Source organism: Nuphar pumila, chromosome 16, assembly GCF_984573655.1.
Source record: "Nuphar pumila chromosome 16, dmNupPumi1.hap1.1, whole genome shotgun sequence".
NCBI classification, from domain to species: domain Eukaryota; kingdom Viridiplantae; phylum Streptophyta; class Magnoliopsida; order Nymphaeales; family Nymphaeaceae; genus Nuphar; species Nuphar pumila.
This window is the reverse complement of record NC_143264.1, coordinates 44059137-44063224: the sequence shown is the minus strand read 5'-3', so window position 1 is coordinate 44063224 and position 4088 is coordinate 44059137.

Here is a 4088-nt window from a genome sequence, read left to right as displayed (position 1 = left end):
CATATCGTCATCTCAACGAATTCCTTGAGATTTGCTCGACTGTGCGAATCAATAATTTTGGAGACGATGCTATGAGGTTGACTTTGTTTCCGTTCTCTCTCAAAGATAAAGCCAAGCACTGGCTAAAATCTCTTGAGACGGTTCGTATTACTACTTGGGAAGGAATGCAACACGAATTCCTCAAAAAGTACTTCCCAATTGGTAAAACGAATCAGTTTCGTAAAGCTATAACCAGTTTTTCTCAAATTGAGGGAGAACAGTTTCACGAGTCTTGGGAGAGATTAAAAGATCTTCTCCGTAAGTGTCCCCATCACCAGGTGCCTCGTTGGCAGTTGGTGCAGTATTTTTATGACGAGCTTACTGAGAAGCATCGTCAAATGGTTGATTCGTCTTGTGGGGGCACTTTTATGCTCAAGAGTGAGGACGAGGCGTGGTCTCTATTCGAGACCTTTAGTGAAAACATGATGCATCATACCTTGTCTTCACGGCTCGATAGGACTACATCTTTGTTTAGTGGTCCTAGGAAAATTGGGATTTTCGAAGTTGGGTCCGAGTTAGACTTGCGTACCAAGGTTGACCAGTTGACTAGGAAGTTAGATCAATTCCTAGCCAATTCCTCGAGAAGTCCAATAGAAAGAGTGTGCAAGCTATGTGCTAGCCCTGCACACTGTGTTGCAGATTGTCCGACAACGCCATTATATCCTGAATTCGTTCAGGAGCAGGTGAATGCTGCCCAAGGTTTCGCTAGACCCATGCATGATTCATTTACATCCTCATATAACCCAGGTTGGCGAAACCAGTTCATTTCCCCATCCCATCAGCCTTCCCAGACACAGTATAGACCCAGTAACCCTTCACAAGGTTACTCGCATCCCATTTTTCCACAGGTTCATCCCCCAGCCCAACATGCTTATACTCAACCCCATCCTCATGAGCCTTCATTTAGTCAATCCTTCCAAGATAGGATATTACAAGTTTTGAGTTCCCATACGCAGTCAATAGCCAAGCTAGAGACTCAAATGGGACAGTTGGTTGAGACCTTCAGTAGGCAAAGCGAGGGGAACCCATCTAGTAATTCTGTTATCTCAAAGGGAGAGAATTCCATGTCATTTGACTTGCATCCCACTGCTTCACATGATGAGCAAGTCAAATCTGATACATCCCTTCAGAGTGGGAAGGTGTATCATCCCATTCAGGAATCGACTTATGAGCCCCATATCATTTCCACTGTCGAGTCGATTTCCGTTATACCTCAGCAGAAGGGGCAAGGCCCTCAGTTGTTACAGTCTTCACATAAAGCCTCATTTTTTCAGCCTTTAGGATCACCGATTGTTTTTAGTAAGCAAGAAGTATAGATGCAGAAGGTGCTTGACCAAGTCAAGCCTGATCATATTCACCACTTGTCTGAAGTTGCCTTTATTGATAGTCGGTCGGTCCTAGACTCTCATTTCTTGACCAGTCTCTCAGATGAGACTAATCTCTGTTCTTCACATCGAGAGAGTTATGATCCTACAGTTAGAGGTAGACGGGATGGAAACACAGTGCGTAGTGTCACAGATGACACTCTTTTCTTCATAGAGCCCGGTTGAGCCTGACTTCATGTCCATTGATCTCATGGACGATGAAGGTTTTTCCAGGGATCCGTCTGGCTGGGGACGTGAAACTTAGCGCTTTATGGGAGGCAACCCATATCTTGTATAGTATTAGATTTGCTCAGAATTTATAGAGTTTATTTTGTTTTTACTTTTTAGTTTTCTTCATGAGTTTTTCATGTTCTTTTTGTTTCATTCATGAGTTTTGTGTTTTGTCATGTATATATTGCATTCATTACATTCATAGAATGTGTATTTTTAATTCATGTCAGGTCATTCTACTCTTTTCCCTCATTTATTTCTCTCATGTGCATTCACTTAGTTTCATATAAGCATGGGGGAGTGTCACTGGGACAGTGTCATTCAAGCATGGGGGAGGGTGTAGTTTGCACACCTTGATATTTTTGTTTACGTTCTTGCACATGTTTACACATTTCTCATGAAAAGTAGATTTTTAAAGAAAGAGTTTGAACTTATATGAATGTTATTTCAAATCTGATGTTTTTAGAGGATTTTTAAGCCCCACGAAAAATTTTTCTTACATAGATCTAAAAATTATGGTTGTTTATGTGGATTTCAAAGAAATGATGATAGATACATGTTAGAATTTATTTTGAATCATAAATATGAATATGCACAGTTCTATTTTTGAAAAACTAAGCAAATGAACAAAAGCGTAAAAATGAGCTCAAAAGAGAAAAAAGAAGCATGCGTTAGGTTGTTTGGATAATTCCACAATCCTTAGTAGATGGAACTTAGATGTAAGTTGAAACTTTTAATTCCATTTTCGAAAAGGAGAGTGGAAAACTTCGTGATCCTAAGTAACTGAGAACAGATACAAGTTGAAATGTTTGACTCTCACGTTATAAAGGTGAATGAAGGAAGTCACTTTTATGTCTTAGTTGATATCTTTTGGTATGTATTGAAAAAGTATAGAAGATATTGACATTGCACAAGGCATAAAAGTAGACCACACACAAGCTATGAGAGAAGAATAAGTGCGCAAAAAGAAAAAACGTGAAAAAAATGAAAAAATCAAGAAAAGAGCTGAAAAAGAAAGAAAAGTTCAATGCTTAGAAGTGTGATTGAGAAAACCTGTGCAGAAAACATATGAGTGAGGATAAGTAAATAATAATATGTTTTTATTGGATTTTCTAAGAATAAAACATAAATAATTGTGATATTTAGAAAAGTGAAAGAAATTCCTTCTCTGTGGTGGTATATAAAAGACTCTAATTATGTTTTGATTTTTTTTGTAACACGAAATATTTGTGAAAACAAAGTCTTTAATTACCTACTGATTATGAGGATGTGTAATATTATGCATACATGACAGAGATGTTTGTGGGTAGCATCACTGCAAACCCTCACGAGACCTTACTCGTCCACTGGAGTAACCCAGGGGTTGAAAGGGCTTGTTGCATGAGCGAAATGCAACCGTGATTCCTACCAAAGTGAGTTAGGTGATAGTTTGATTTCTTGCATTTTTCTAGTTTGCTCGAGGACTAGCAAAACATAAGCATGGGGGTATTTGATCATGCATATAATTCAGGGTTAATTAACATTAAAATATGCATGATTTTATAAAATAATGTTTCAAAAACCCAATTTTATGTTAGTTTTCGAGTAAATGTGCTAAAATGATTTTAAAATAGAAAATGCATGAAAAATAGTTTTATTTTACATTTTTATGCCTATTTTAGTTTTTGTTATAGTCATAGTAGTTTGGTTTTAGTTTTTATTAAAAATAAAAATAAAAAAATAAAAAATGGAGAAAAATAGTTTTATATTCATTTTAAGTGTTTGTTTTTTTAGAAAAGAAAAAAAATTAAATATCAATATAAATAGTTAGAATAGTTGTATTTTGAGTTTCTTTAATAAATAAGTTTTGTTTTAACTTTTGAAAATTTTCAAATAATAACAAACCGGTTTACACGGTTTGGTTTTTTTTAAAACTGAAAAAAATAATAAGCAAACCGGCTTGAACCGGTTTGCATTTTTAAAAAACTGGAAAAAAACTTCTGTTACAAACCGGTTCCAGCCGGTTTGGGGTTTTTAAAACCCAAGAACTGAAAAAAATCGGGCGTCTCCCCTGTACGCCAGAACTTCCTCTTTTCCCTCTTTCCCTCTCTTCCCTCTCTTTCCTCTCTTCTCACCAGCTACCACCATCGGCTGCTTCTTTCCCTACCTTCCCCTTCTCCCTCTTTCTCTATTCAGTCTTCCAGCCGATGGTGGTGATGAATCTTCAATCCGGCGACGGCGCACGGTGGATGACCGCCAGCTTCTCCTCTAACCCCTCCAGTTCACGGTGAGTCTTCTTCATCATCTTCTTCTTCTTCTACCAATTCTTCTTCTTCTTCTTCTTCTACCAATTCCTCTTCTTCTTCTTCTTCTTTTTCTAATTTTTTTTTATTTTCTTCTTCTTTCGATCTGTTTCTTCTTCATCTACTTCTTCTTCTTCTTCCATTAATTCTGTTCTTCTTCCTCTTCTTATTC